This window comes from Neodiprion virginianus, chromosome 2, assembly GCF_021901495.1.
Source record: "Neodiprion virginianus isolate iyNeoVirg1 chromosome 2, iyNeoVirg1.1, whole genome shotgun sequence".
Classification (NCBI taxonomy): domain Eukaryota; kingdom Metazoa; phylum Arthropoda; class Insecta; order Hymenoptera; family Diprionidae; genus Neodiprion; species Neodiprion virginianus.
In genome coordinates this window covers 33,518,579-33,534,336 of record NC_060878.1, presented here as the reverse complement: position 1 = coordinate 33,534,336, position 15,758 = coordinate 33,518,579, and positions in this window count along the sequence as shown.

Genomic DNA, 15,758 nt, shown 5'->3' with positions numbered 1-15,758 from the left:
ATATTTACCCGGTCGTGAGGCAGAGTGCAACATCGTTTTCCCCTGGCTGGATACCGCGACATTCAAGTCCCGACCGCTAGCGCCGTGATGAAGAAACCCCGCGAACCAGCGAGACGGCATACGCCATGCTGTTTAATTGGCGGGTAACGAGCCGCCCAATCAACGACGCGCATCTCCGCCTCGCGGGAGCGAGGAGTACCGAATGAAAAAAAGGTAGGTAGTAATAATAAGAATAATAAAGATGATTTTTTCACAGAGCCGCGCGGCATCGAATCAATGCGGCGTGCATGCCACGACTCCCCGCGGCTGGTTACACGGGACTTGAACCGCAAATCACCTGTTCACCGGATTCGTAAGAATTATACCGGATAGGTGTATACGGAAAGTTATACGGAACCGACGGTACCTGTAAGAAAAACTGATATTACACTTACGTAGAGGCGATCTTGGGGGAGGGCGGAAGGCTGAGGACGAGGATGAGAGTCGAGGAGAGAGTCGGAGCAAGCAGGCGGCAGGACGGGGCGCTCTCTAAATCACGAACGCGCGTCAAGCGCCGTGGCTCAGTTTGGATTTTATTGATTATTTTACGAGCGCGAAGAGCGTACGGCACACGGTAAATCTTAGCGCGTGGCGCGTCAAGGATCGGCCTACCGTGCCCCTCGCGCTCGAGTCGAGGGGCCCAATTATCCGGGCCGTACGAGCAGGCCCGGACATTGTTACACGCAGCGTGGACATCGCGGAAAATTTTCATCTCGCTCGTGTTCGGTTGCAGCAGCCGGGACGAGCCGATTGCGGCCGGCGTGGATTTACGTGGATCTGTACGTGCAAGCGATCGCGAGGAATATGTACGGGTTATACGTATAACCTGCATGCAGGGGTTCTCGTATAATGCGGGAAGGCGCAACATTTAATCCATTTAACAAACTCATTACGGATGAGATATTTCTAACGTTTACCGTGGGCCGTGCGCGATCCACACCGCGAACGATCCTCCGGGTATTAGCGGTTGGCACCCCTGCGGTTTGATTTACGGGCCCGTGCTAACGAGCCGGGGCCATCGCGGCGTATCGCGCTCGTGTATGGAGGTATAAGGTGCAGGGTACCTACACGTACCCATAACCGGGACACGATATAACTACCCATACACGCGTCCCGCAACCCTCGGCAGCTTCGGGGTATCGCGCTCTCACACCGACGCGGCGCACACACGCTTTACGCCGCGGAGCCCGAGCGGCGGGACCCGGTCAGTCCCCACGGGCTGATTGGCCCGTATTTGGTTATAATTAAGGCCCCCGCGGCAGCCATTAGCGAGAGCGCAACAAACAACATTGTTCTAAAAACTGAAAGGACCGCGTCGCGTAAATCATATCGGTTTCCGAGGGGCCCCGCGCCCCTTCCTTACCTTCGGAGCATTCGGAGGATCGCGATGAGGAGGGAAAAAAAAAGAGAGGGAGAGAGAGAGAGAGAGAGTGATCAGCACGCGCATACGGTTGCGACCGACCTCTGCGTGGAAGCGTTATACATACATACTTACACAGGTATAGTCACATTGCTGACGCTGTCTGGTGGCGGAAAATATGATGAAGTAGAATGTCCGACGATGGAAATCCTTTTGCATGGCATGCGAGTCTAACGAAATATAAAAATTTGAACCCAAAGTTTCGGTATCTCGATATTCGCTGCAGTATACAATTGACCCGAATCGATCGGCTGCCGATTACTTTTTTCGCGCCGTACCTACTGCCCGGACACGCCTCACGATACGACGGGTACCAATACCCATCTCGAAATTGTACAAGTTCGAAAATCAATTACCATCAAACGTAATTGATGCGCGCGTACTCGCGCACGCACAGTTCGTATGTGCCCAGGTCAGACTGGGAGCAACGAGTAGATATCGGGTAGAGTTGTCCCGATGCGTAGGTATAGGTTGTACCATGTTCCAGGAAGCGTGTGGACGGACCGCGTATTGATGGATTCGTTCCGGAGCAGCTCCTCGAACCCAATTACAAACAACAAATCATACCAGCGTATAATCGTATTCATTACACAATACGACTAGGTGAAACGCGCGCGGTCCCCATTAACGCTTCGAATGCCGGTCGTATCATGCCTGGTATACCTACGGGATATATGTATAAGGTAATATCGTTGTTTGTACGAAGAGGGACCACCGTGATACAATTTCATATCCTCGCGGTGGAGAATGGCCGACTCGAATCTGGACCGCTCTCGCCTTACCGAATATAATTAATGGAGCTGGTAATGAGCTGATTATTATTAATATTATTTAGCCGGGGTTAAGCCGGCGCGACCTCAAACTGGAGCCGTCGAGTCGAGCTGGACCTTAATTGAATCTGCCAATCACCGTAATGAGCCCTAGCGCCAGTCCTCCCCCCACCCCTTATCTACCCATCTACCTACCTACCTACCCACCTACCCACCGTCTCTGTAATAGTAAAGTCCGGACTCACCGGTTGCCCGCAGCTCGTCTGTAGGTACGTGCATATCCAAACTCGTTGCGTTCGTAGCCCGTTCAACTACCTCATGCGCGCCACTCGTAACTCGTTGTACGATGAGGTGCGCGGGGGGTTTGAAAATGTTAATATCGCGAGGACTGCTCACTCCGTCCGTAAGTAGTGATCGTCGCTGCAGGAGACGAGGTGAAGTCACGAGGGCTGATAGGTCCTCGAAAATTTATGTCACGGCGCCCAGGCGTCTGATTAGCCCGACACGGAATCCTTCGCGCCGAGAGGCATATTTTCGGCCGGTTGAATGTCGTTTGTGACCCTCCGAGGACGAGGGCCCAGCTGCGGCAGATTGCCGTGTCGAGCTTAATCGGTAGGCATTAGGAGCTAAAACCTACATACCTGCTTCGAGAGACAACGCGCAACTTCCGACGGCTGGATGTGTCTGCGTTCCTCTCCGTGGACGAGCATCACTTATCCGTATTATGGAAGGAGACACCTATCGATCTTATGCCCGTCAAGATCTCTTCCTCAAATTCAAGGATACCCAATTATCGTTTGTCGTATACTTACATCTGTGTTACGCAAACTGAATTCCTGAGTGTAAAAGTCCCTTAAGACATTTTCAAATCCGCCCGTGCACTCTGATTTCGCGGATTTGATCGTACGCGCGTCCGAAGTAGAAATACAGCTTCTGCGATACAACAGAGTGAATTTGTGAATTTGGCGGTAAAAGTTGAGATACAGAGATCGATTAGAGGCGATTCGAAAGAGTCTCTCCGCTGCCAACGAGCCGTCATGAGTTCGTACGTATGCCTGTAGGGCCGCATACTTACGGGGGTTAAAGGTACGGCCAACGGCCGTTCTAAGGGCCAAAAGACGGATGGGTTTACTTATTGTAGCGTGGGGTTGGCGGGGTACAAGTAGCAGTGATAAGCCGATGCGAGACAAATGTTTACTCTTAGTTCTCGCGATAAGAGGCTGCCCGTCGTCCTAGCTGGAGCTCCTCCTTGACGCCGTCCGTCGACGCATTCCATGATGACTCACCTAAGCCTCTCTCCGGAGCTGAGAGAAAGAGAGAGAGAGAGAGAGAGGGCGAGTAGCCCGCAAAGATTTTACTAATGTAAGAGTTTGAGTCTACGGCGCCGGCAGGAATTGGTGCAGATACCCTAAGCCACATTGTGCGGTGCGTCTGCTCGCGGCTGTGGTTTTTCTCGGATTCTTAAGGACGCGTCTAGGACGAAAATTTTCCTTAATCACCGGAAGAAGCTGCAAGTGTACGGCTGCACTCGGTGGACAAGAACGGTGCAGAGATAACCGCGCGGAATGTAGGTACTCTCGGTTTTCTCGATTTCCAAGCCTATAGACGCTGCGAGCTGAATAAATCAACCACCTTACGATAATATAACCGTGCATTATATCCACATCTATATGTGCCAGGCATATTACGAAACCTGCGGAGAGTTTATCTAATGACATTTGTAACTAATAACAAATCTCAATACGGGGTAAAGTTAATTGAGGACGCATTCTTTCGATACTCACGGGCGCATTGCTCGACGACGTTTACGAGCGGCACTCAATAATTTATACACATATTTCCCGGAGCTATACGCATACTTCGTCCTCCATATACCTTGAGTATTTCAAAGAAATGGGAAACGGTTGAAACGGTATGGAAATCGGTTCTGATGCACGTAACGTTCATTTAGCAATCACGGTGTCCTGAACCGAATATTCCACTCAAAAAACAATCCTTGAAAGCGATGAACTTTGATTGATGATCTGTACGATTTTCATTGGCAAAGGGCGCGCGAATAATAAGAAGAGTGGTTGCATTGCATTGAAGTCTTGCACGTATAGGCAAAAAATTGCGAGGAATAGTAACGATACAATACGGTATATACTATGCCCGTATCTTACGTTACAATTGTACGCAAGCCGAAACTTTGAAATATACTTACCAACTATAACAATGACGACCTGATATAATACTTCTCTTATTGTGCTGAAAATGGAGTATGTTGCATTCCATTTTCCTACTACAATAATCTGAATTAACATGTGACATTCAATCTTGATTTTGCACGTCCATTTGTCTTTAATACTAGATTAGTTTGTGGCAAATTGTTAAAATACTGCACACTGACGCCTAAACACATGTGCTAAAACTAAGGCGCATTGAATAAACAGCTGAAACTTGATAGTAATAGGTTTGTGATTATTGTACCCCTCCCTTTTTGCGAACCCAGTAAACTATTTGATCTGTTTTGGCTCTAACTCTTAATCCGTCGTTCGACTGGGACAGTACTGCTATTTGTGCGATTTTCGAACCCCGAAATTTTCCCGTCTAGAATCAATGAGTGAGACTTTTGTTAGAGTAACTGGTCCCTTGTAAAAAAAAAAAAATGACATCCAGAGCAACGTTCGAAAAACAACTCAGGGAATACTAAGAGATGTTCTTATTTTTCGGCTGTGAATCTGGCCTCGTTGCTCGCAGCGTGTTCAGATTGCGCGCATTCGGTTCCTCTCCCAACTTATTCAAGCACTTTTCAAAACCGTCAAATTTTCACCAAAAATCCAAAGGGGTTAATACAGTGCGACGGTACCGATGAACGATTTCATCGAAAGTCCGAGCTCGAAGTTCACGTTAAATCTTCAGTTCCGCGGCAAGGTTGAGCGGGATGGCCGTCGAGCCCGAGGAATTAATAGATTAGCAGAGGGCACGTCTCCTCTTAATTCCATCCCATTATGCCCCAGCGAGCGAGCGAGGTGGTATCGCCGATTACGGGGAGTCGGGCAGAATCCGGAGGCCCGGCGCGCCTGTCTCGCCCCGATCCTCCCGATCGCCCGTAAGAATTAGTCGGAATTACCCGCCGGTGGCCCCGGAGCATCGTCTTTCGGTCCCGCGGCTCCCCCGAGTGCCGTGCCTTCGACAGAGGCGCGGTACGTGGAGGCGACGACGTGGAATTAGCGGCAACCGATTATTACCTATCGTCGGATAGATATATTTCAAGCATTCCGGGGTAAAGCGGTGCTATTAGCGATGATCAGCTACCGACAACGCGCTCTGTGCCTACTTCCGTCTGTAACCTGCGGTATGAATAAAAACGCGTGTCCGCGGCGAGCGGCCGCCGACGGGAATTATACGTGCCCGCGTGGTACAAGCTACTCGGATTATACCCGGCATGCAAATGCGTAACATGGCGGGCGAAGCGAGGCGAAGGGTGAAATTGTTTTAAATACCCAGCGGGGGCCCGTGGGAAGCCCCGCAACGGGCCCGTCTTCGTCGAGATTATTTATTGATAAAGGTAATTGTCAGTTCCCGAACACGCGAGAGAGTCCGAGATTCGAGTTTCGCCCCGGCGATCCTTATCTCGTCGCACACCCCGCGGCGGGTCCGATCCGCGAGCAAAGTCGCCCGGTGTCAATCGCAATAAAGGTAATAGCGTTCGCCGCGTCGCGGCACGCCGGTGTGACTTTATCGCGTCGCATCGCGGTTTATTTCCCCAGAACTTGCGAAATAAAATTTCGCGACCCCCCGCCGAGGCGCAGATATACGGCGAAGCTAGCCGAGTAGCGAGGCGTTTGTTACATATACGTCTATAATTCCCACGCGACATGCGGGAATTGAGAAGTTTGAAAAACAGCCGCGAGTGCAGCAGCATTTCGGAAAAACGAATCGGCCTGCCGTAAAAACGTGAAACAAAACTACGTACAACTACAACAAAGGATTCGCGAGAGGCTCGCAAAGACGAAGTGGCAGGGGTCGTAAAATAAAGTTAGAGGAATTTATGTCACCGTGGATATACCCGGAGTACAAATAGCGTGGGATGATCTTTCGTTTGCTCGCGAGCCAAAATCGCGCGTTCTCAGTGCCCGCGGGTTCCCGGATAAGGGGGGGGGGATATCGACAAAGTTTACGAAAGTTGAAAAGTCTCGCCGTTCCTCTGCCGCTTAACGTGCATTGTACACGTGAATGTGCGGGCATACACTTGCAGCCGGACGGACAGATGGGCAGACGCAAGGGCATAAACGTTACCGACTCTCGGTTATAAATTTCCAGTATTACGACTCAGCGCCGGATCGCCCCGGTGTGTATATAAGGTAAATACCCGCGCACCATCCGTATATAACATTCTTCTCGATATTTAATGAGATATGACCGTCGGAAGAATAGGAAAAAGAAAATAAATAATATTTCGGAAGCCTGCAGGCTGTGGCATATGGGGGGCAGCTCTACCCTCGCCGTATACGCTCATAATACGGAATCCTCGGTAAAGTTGCCTCGTTACCGGCCGAAGACTCCGCTCGTACGTTACCGCGAGGATCTCAATATAAACACCATTTCCGGCTGTGCGTTTACATATATATGTGTGTGTGCGTGTGTATCAATGCATGTGTACGTATTACCGCCGCATGGCAGGAACGCCCGAAATAACACTAAGACGGACGAAGACGTACGCGACACGCCAGCGTAAAACTAACAAGTTATTGAATTAGGGATGATTACAACGAACTCCCGCCCGGGTCACCCTCGTGCGGGAAGAGCGTCTTTCCACCCCCGTGCGCCCTGCTGCCCGCGCCCCGAGAGGGCCAATAAACGGGGATTGGATACTCGGGGTGGTCTCGCCCCTTACGTTTGCCACCTGTTGCCGCCCGATCGGCGGACCCACATCCGCTTCGAACACCGTAACCGTCGCACCTTGTACCTACTCGGGGACCCGCTTTACACTCGCAACTTGCCAACTCGGCGAATTCAGGGGGCCCCTTAGTAAGTCCCGCGACGCGACGCCGGCCTCGGCCGTTCGGCGTTATTTATGCCTTTGGTGAGGCGACACGGCGTGTGGGTGTCGAAACCCGGTGCGCGCCCCGGGAGCTCACCGGAGGCCCGGTACCTGCGGCTCCAGGACACCGAGAGACGCGTGCTCTCGCGCCTAACGTCGAATACGGATATGTCGCGACAACGCCGAAATTAAGACACTCGACACTACGGGAATACGGGGGAACCGAGCGGGCGAGGATTCGGAGAGAGCCGCTGCAGGTACTTCCTGATCGAAAACGATCGAGGATACGAACGCTTGGCTCGTTTCACTCCGCAGTAATAAAGTGGGAATGAAGTTATGTCGCACACGATTGTCGGTGGAGGTGAAAACTTCTCGGATCGCTGAAAGAACTGTACTGTAGCTCGGTGTTTCACGGGGCGAAGATTGTACCGAGACTGGTACGTTTAACCGTGGATACCGTGATCAAAGAAAAAAAAAAGGAACATTACACACGTATTATAGGAACTGGAATTCCTCGAAGATTGTAGAAGCTAGGATGATACGCTCCAGAGATCCCTCCGAACAGCCCAGCTTGGCGCCACTGGGACCTTTAAATTATCAAATTACGGTCCCATTATTTCACGAGGAGCAAGGCGACGTTTACCTCTCGTAAAATCCGATCTTAACGGGTAAAAACGACGCGGACACGGACTCTATTTGAATGGAACCACGGGGGAGTGGTTCCTCCCTCTTCTTCAATGGCTTCTTATTCTTGTTGTAATTTTGTTTATTCACCTCCTTTATGAAAACTGTTCCAACAAGCGGACAATCGGGATCGTGATATACAGCGGCAGATGAGATGGTGCTCACTGTCTCGTATGTTCCGGCTAATTTCTCGCGAGTCTGCGTGTCTGGGTGTGTGGACGAGTGAGCGAGTGAGCGAGAGAGCGAGAGAGCGAGAGAGCGAGTGGGACCGGGTCGGCGACTAATTTCCATATACCGATCAGAACTTAATAACAGTCTGTCTTAATTAAATTAGGATTCGTTCGGAACCTGGTTCGGATGGGCGTGTCCGGGTCGATCCGTCGTGGCTGCGCGGCGCATTCGTCCCTCGTAAAGAACGGTTTTTTAGAGGCAGCTATCGCCAACGCTGTATATAAGACATGCGTGTACCCGCTCGATATTCGGACTCATAGAAATAATTAATCTATCTCGAGGGAGGCGCTTGATTTGTTGTATCCACGCCTCTCCCGCCACATTGTCTAACCTCTGTTACAATCCAGGTCCATGGCATCGACGATCGCCGTCCGGGTCGGCCTAAACGGCTGGCATAATATTCACATTCTTTATTCTTTAACGACGGCCCGTCCGTTCGCTCGACGGAATCCTCGAATGCATTTGTTTGCATTGGATCTTGAATTTTTACGATTATATTCCAATTTATTACGAACCGAGCATTTTAGGAGGTTCCGACCGTTTCGTAGCGGGGAAGAACTGATTTCGTATTCATGGGTCTTGTGCCTCTTTCCCTCCGCACCCCCCCATCATCTTCTCGGCCCTCTCGCCGGAGTGTGCGTGCTTTGGAAGCGGTTCAACTTCATTGTTGCCTACGTATGGGTTATATGTATTTTTGAAATCCCGAGGAAACTCGAATATCCTGGATACACGCACATCGGCGTAAACGAAGGCCGCCCACCCCCGGCCGACGTACCTTATACGTACGTTATATATGTCAGCGGTATACGCAGGGTATAACTTTGTGAACTGTATAACCAAGTTAATTACGGTGAGATATAACTGATTAAAATTTGAGAATGGCCGTCGTATCTCAAAGGGAAACCAGATTTTACGACCTCGAAACTTTTTACGAAACTATATAATACCCTCGACTATAAAAGTGACCCTAAGTGACGCGGTGGAAAAATTTCTACACTTAATATTTATCGGCCAACGAGTCTAGTCAGCGAGTCGCCTAATGTCATTCGTTTGTTCTTTTTCATCCCGTTTATGCATCCGACACATAACACGCACACAACTTTGCCGGTAAGTTTTTGACCAGTCAGGTACTTAGCATCGGTATTAATCTACCTGTTCACCGAACTCTTTTCGGTTACGGTCAACGGGTACGTAAATAATGTGTCCGTTTCTATGCGAAGGCGCCCGCGCTAAACCACCCGTGACATTAACTGACGGACACCTTTCGATGCTTTTCAAAATTGTTCGAGCTCGAGTACAATAATTACCGGTAAACAGAAGTGGTTCGATTTTTTCACTGTAGTTCAAATGCAGAGACTTAAAACTTTTGAGTATCGATGCTGAGAACAATATATCCGTGCACTTGTATTAAACTTGACGAGCTTCGTACGAGTATATTTCTATCCACTCCGTGAAACGGATTGAACGGCAAACTTGCCGTACATTAGCAAATATTAACATAATAGTTAAAGTCTCCACAAACGTCTGGTTTTTCCAAATTTGTTGAAACACCTTGAAAATACCGTAATTAGTAAAACGCGAGAATGTCTATTCAAATCTGAAATTCCCATTTATTGACTTGTGCTCGATGTCGAAGAGTTGGAAAATATTCGGGAACACGGTATGCAATTCGCGCAGCAAACGGACAAGGTGCGCAACCTGATCCCGGGCCACTTTTATGGTAGCAAGGTAGCCGTAGTTATAAGTTTGTAGCATATCCTGTCCCCGTCCCCCGTTCCTGCAGAGAGGGAGAGCCTCCTCCGCCGCAGACTGCGAGCGATACCCAAAAGCGTCATCCTTGTTGCTCCTGGTGGCTGTCAGCGCGACTTTGAAATATCGTTCTACCGGCCAACTAGCAGCCAATAATTAGTTTACTCCTCATTACGGTTGGCCCGAGTTATTAGGGGGCTCGAGCTAAGAAATCGAAGAACAAAAGTCTAATTAACCGGACGTTTAGGGGTCAGTCCTGCGCCGAGCGGACTCGGGCGCGCGTATAATATTGCAAAGGTCCGAGCCCGCGAAGACGTGACAGCGAAAATTCGTGCTAATCACGGAATCGTCCCGAATGTACCTAAATTTACAAAGTCGCGGGAAAAGTCTCGCCTCGAGATTCGATCGAACATCCCATCGAACCCTTCGGCGTCACAGCCAAAAATCACAGATTCCAAAAGCACACAAATTTGTGAGAAATGAATCATCGGCACGTCGGTGATTACGAACTGGCTCCCGAGACGAGGGGCGAAAAGGAGTGGTGCGCAGGAGCCGATCCCGTTAATCACCGTGTAATTAACCCTCCGAATGATCCGATGGGAAGATACCGAGGACCGCGGGGAATCTGTTAACCGAGCTTTCATGGGAGTTGAGCTTGGATCGGTCCGTGGTCGCGGTTTGCAGCGTGTGACGTATCGACCATTTTTCCTCGGGGCTGCAATTTTTTTTTCTCTCTCTCTCTCTCTGTCTCTCTTTGTTTTTTGTCTTTTACCGATAAGTTTCGAAAAGTGGAGCAGAGGAATCGCGAGGCGTACATCGTCGGATTTCGATCAGGGATCGAGAAGATGTTGTCGGAGGCACGGACAATAATTTCCCCGTGGTAGGATCTTCGCGTCGTTGGAGGAGCGCGGCGCATAGGGCGTTACCCGGCATTCCAGGGTAAATTAACTTACCGAGCGTAGGCAACGGCTGGGACCCGTTCCCCGCCAAATATTCATTTAAAAAGGTAAATGCAATTTTGGAGTTTTACGTGATTGAGATAATGCCTGCCGATTAGCGTCCCCTCGTACCCGCGAACGCGGCTCGGTAGCGAACGCGTTATTACCGAAATTTCACCCGCTTTATATACCCGCCGATCCGCACTCAACCTCCCTGTATCATCAGCGCATGCGTCCACGGGTACGCGTACTTCGCTATTATCCGGTGCTCCGTTTTTTTTCAAATCAGTATTTTCACCTGTTATCGAAAATCGCCTGTTCAGGCCAAAAAAATTCGTACCTCCGTGTAATGCGACTGTAAGCGACTGCTGTATCATCGAAGCCTGTAAGATATGTTGCGTAACACGTAAGTACGCATAAAGCAAAAATGTCAAAAAATCACCGTGCACACCGTGTTCGGTATAACTTGATATCCAAGAAAACTTCGGGAAGCATCGCAGTGCGACGATCGCGTGTCTGGCGTTGGTTAGCCAGGGTGGCGGGACCGGAAGCTCGATACGAGGTACGACCTAATTGGCACAAATTTATCGCTAGAAGTTTGGCTATTTGGTCTACGTTAATTATCATTCCAAAGAGCCCACGCGATATCAGTTTTTGTATGAAATTGAGAGAGATGCGACAACGCCAGGTAGCACAGCGCCGTTTACCACCCTGTGCCAGTCTGCACATTTCAATTAGGACCAATACCGTTGTACCTAATGCCGCGGTTGGTGCGCAGAAGCCGGTCCAGATAAGAGCTGCAGCTCCGCAGCATCGTCGCGTCTCGAGAGGATCGAGCTGCTGCAAAGTTTCTCCGCAGCTGCGGTGGGTCGTATTTATTATAATAATACCTGGATGCCGGCATGCGACGCGGCCTTGTCCGCGTTCGCGATCTATTATTTCCTTCGGAACTTTCTAGGTGGCAACGCGGCGGCACGAGCATTGGGTGCCAACTGCCGGAGTAGCAAGAAGACGCGACGTTCACCGAAGCCAGCAGGCAGAACTGCGTTTACACACACACGCATTTCTTTTCCCGTTCCCATTCGACGACCTCCTACACCTGATTCATCACCGATCTTCAGCTCCGACGATGTGCCGTAGGGCGCGCGTTATCGCGCCTGCAACATTATTCACCGACAATCAGGATGGATTCTCTTTTAAACAATGGGGCTTAATTTCAAGAAGCCGCACAGCCCACAATCACCGAATTAACCGGGCTTCCTGATCCACCCGGCTTTTTCTCCATCGACTACCTCGTAGGAAGGTGCAGGCTGATTTATCGCCACGGCATTTGACCCCGTGCACCAGCTGAGATGTGGGCGCGTGCAACCGGCATATTCACGTCGCCTCGCAACCCCGCAGTTGCATATCGGTCGACGCCACGCGGCGCACAGCGTAATGCGAGAGATTTCCGCAGCCGCGAATTGCTCGTGATGCCGACTAAATTGCCGCCGCTAATGACGACGACGGCCAGGCTGCGGCTTTGGGTGCACCGCGGCCGGGTCGAAGGTGTCGTTGCCAAAGAGCCGGTGACCTCGTCTCCGCGCGTCACGTTCGCGCACCGCACGAATGCGGGTTGATACTGGTCGTCGTGCATTCGCGACGTGCGGATTTCGTCAACCCGCTAATCGTACCATCCGTATACCCGGCATAGATCTCCGAGTCCGGCGATGGTCACCTCTATGCACGCGTGCATATCACCAAGTTGCAGTTTCCCACAGCTGGAGGCGCAAACGTCGACCGCTGCCCCAGCAATTTACTGACCACAATAACGTATCTCTCACTCGAATATAACTACACGCCAGACATTATAACCTCGCGGTACAGTCCATCGCAAGAGTTCGGACATAATTTTGTCGCCTTTAGCTAGCTCGATCGGTCTTACCCGAAATCGTTTCAACGTTTGAACCGTACTGCAACTATATGTAATTGATCTTTCACGCGAACTCCGGAATGGCCAATACCAACGATCGTTGTTAAAATAACTAAAAATCACGGTGCTTCTGTACTTTATCAGGACGTAATGTGTGTGCGGTCACGATTCGTGTAACACTTGAATTACAAGCCCAAGTTATTAATATTGGAACAAATCATTTTCAGTATAAACGTTTCGTTCGCTCAACATTACAGAACGCAACACACCGTGCCTGAGTCACGAGACTCGAACGTCACGGTGAAATGAGGCGAGCCGGGCACAACTGTGATACGCGTCGCTTTTTGAATAAGGAAATAAATTAGGAGGTAATAGTTTCGATAATACCGCAGGGCATATTGTATAAGCCCTTGAAGTCGGGGCGTCGTTTCGGACCGTTGAAAACAGTCACTTTTGACGATACCTATGTTTACCCATTGCCGTTGATTCTCGAACCCACGCACGCGTGTTCAATGAATATGTGCAAGCTCCTTTTCATTCTCTATCGTCGCTCAAAAGTTGAAACACCAGCAAGATGACGGAATTCCCTGGCGCAGTTTCAACCGCTCGACGTGATAATATTATACATATTCCTCCGACCTTGCTGCCGACGGTTGGTGCACGTGTAACTCTTGGCGGGTTCCCGGGGAGAACCGGGTGCAGGATATTGTGTTTATGTATGTGGGTACATAGGTACATAAGCCGGTATATACGGGAGGCAGCGGCGGTGTAAATGCAATCAAGAAGGCCTCAATTAGACCGTCACGGCGCGCATCCTTCATCTCGCTGGCCAGCCTCCCGCTCCACCGGGTGTTCGTTATACAGACTCTTTCACATCGTCGGATCCTTGTAGACGATACCGTCTCGCGTACAGGTGAAAACACGGATCACATATTTCTGAGGCAAAAATCGAACCGATACTCTCCCGGCGATAGACGCGCAAATTAAACGGTCACCATCCGCGGTGTTGCAGAATTTTTTATCTTTTTAAACCTTACTCGTCAAACTTGAATACGATTCGGAATTTGATTTGCAAATATCTAGATCCCGGAACCGTTAAAGCGCGGTGTTTTACGTTTTCAAAACCCGCAAACCCGACCGGTTTGCGTTCCATAGAAATAGCGCGAAGTCATCCCTCATCTGTGAATCGTCCTGTACAAAAGTAACGCACAGGTTGTGTTAAATGCATTTACCGAAGGAGGAACCACGGTGGCATACCGGAGGCATGGTGCGGAGGCCTCGCGCTAAGTTGGTTATCGGATAACCCGTAATCGAGGCTTCTTAATCGAGGATAAAGCTCAGTGGTGCCTGTACGTGCGGATGGATAAAGCGTTGCCGAGAGGCGGAGGGTGGTGCGGCGGTGCCTGGTTGAAAGTCTTGAAAGGCGATGGAGCGTATTGCACACGTGCATCGGTGCCGTTTAGCGGGATGAAAAATTGGCCTGAAAGGGGCTCGGGGTACATCTGATTAAATTTCCTCGCTTCTCCAACGACGGTCCGCTTGACGATATCTTACACGACGAGAATTTGGGTGCGGATCACGCGCCCGCGATCTCAATAAGCCCTGCAGAGTGCCGGGGGGAATCTACCCGATTAGCAAATTACTCCGATGTAAACAAGTCCGCGGCGATGTCTCGGCATCCGATCCTCTTCTCGCCCCAAGATTCGTCCGTATAAGCCGCGTGTTCCGCGACCCGTGAGCACCGATCCCGCTTGCGTGATTGGTCAAAGTTATTTCGCTAATTTACCTCGCATGAAAATTACCGCGATTAACGCTTTGACTCAGTCTCGTCGATTGAGAGGGTTCGTCAGTCGAAGCGCAAAGTTGTGCACTTTTTTTTTTTCATCTATCTTACAAGATTTTTTGTACTTGCGAAATGAGATAAACCCGCGATATTTCGCACGTCAATTACAATTTTCAATTTGTCATTCACGTTGATATTTCGTTTTCTTGTTTCGCATCTTTAACGCTTTGTTCATGTTACAGCAGTTACATGTATGCAATATACTTAGTGCATAGCTCTCATACTGACTCATATATATGCATACATTATACACATACTTGTTATCTCTGCCAGCAGCAGCGTGATACTGAATCTCGATACGAAAAGCTTATAATTTATAATTTATTTTGGTTATATATTACTCATAGTCGGTATACGTAATATATAACCAAAATAAATTGCTGGAACAAAAGCAACAATCAGTACGCACGTATATGTATTATATATATTTAATCGCGTGATGAATGTTTCTTTTGAATAATACGTATAAATATGCATACATTTTATGTATATATATGTATACTTATATATTTGTAAGTACACTTGGAAGTTTTATATATATCATACAATTTACAATATTACTCAATATATACGTGCCTCGTCAATTAAAAAATAATAGTAATAGCGTTAATGTAGCCGTAATAATAATAATAATAATGATATACCTAATAATAACACTAGTAATAATATTAATATCATAGTATGTCGTAATTATAATAATAATAGTAATAATGTGTATAAATATCTATCTAGGTATTGATATATCGTAAGTAAATTGTGCGACGATTGCGTGTGTATGTGTGTGTGTTCGTACCGAAATTGCGTTATAGGCGCGAATGTAACGCGGCGACGACGAATTTACACCCGACGGTGAAAATAGCCACACCTATTATAACAAGGAACTCTTGGACGGATGTCCCACAATGGACTTGGATTTCTTCCTACCTTGACCCGTATTACATATCGGTTGTAAAACTATACATAACGTCATACATCTATTACACACACACACACACACACACACACATATGTGTATATGCATATAAAACAGGACAGGGAATTGATTAACACATATTTGGATATAATAATTGTGCAGCATCTGGCAACCGGGTTAAATAGAGACAGGATACCGCGGCTACGGGGTGCCGCCAAGTTTATACCCTAAAA